The sequence below is a fragment of the Babylonia areolata genome, chromosome 2, assembly GCF_041734735.1.
Source record: "Babylonia areolata isolate BAREFJ2019XMU chromosome 2, ASM4173473v1, whole genome shotgun sequence".
Classification (NCBI taxonomy): domain Eukaryota; kingdom Metazoa; phylum Mollusca; class Gastropoda; order Neogastropoda; family Buccinidae; genus Babylonia; species Babylonia areolata.
In genome coordinates, this window is record NC_134877.1 from 19,263,419 (window position 1) to 19,264,270 (window position 852).

Sequence of the window (852 nt, forward strand, 5' to 3'; positions counted from 1 at the left end):
CTTCTGTGCTCTGGCGTGGGTGGAACTGTTACGCTCTCTATTCATTCCTGGGGTAGGGCCTTTCCAATTTCATATTATAATTACTTGTGTGAGCACTGGATTACTTGTCTATTATTCATCTTGATACGCAGACACAGACACAGACACAGACACAGACACACTCAGACACAGACACACAGATACAGACAGACAGACAGACACAGACACACACAAACACACACACACACACACACACACACACACACACACACACACAGACCACGCACGTACAACAATATGCAGATTCACACACACCTGATACCCCCGACACTCTGTGTGTGTGTGTGTGTGTGTGTGTGTGTGTGTGTGTGTGTGTGTGCGTGTGTGCGTGTGTATGCGTGCGTGCGCGTATGTGTGTGTGTGTCTGTGCGCGTGCCCGTGCGTGTCTGTGTGTGCGCGTTTGTGCGTGTATAACATCGGTCTTTGTGTTGATTCACATCCGTGCTACTTGCTTTCAAACCCTGGCAATACAGAGCGAAAAAAAAAAATGATCACAACAGATTTCTCTGTGTGAAATTCGGGCTGCTCTCCCCTGGGAGAGCGCGTCGCTACACTACAGGGCCACCCCCCTTTTTTTGTTTTTTAATTTCCTGCGTGCAGTTTTATTTGTTTTTCCTATCGAAGTGGATTTTTCTACAGAATTTTGCCAAGAACAACCCTTTTGTTGCCGTGGGTTCTTTTACGTGCGCTAAGTGCATGCTGCACACGGGACCTCGGTTTATCGTCTCATCCGAATGACTAGCGTCCAGACCACCACTCAAGGTCTAATGGAGGGGGAGAAAATTTCGGGGGCTGTGCCGTGATTCGAACCAG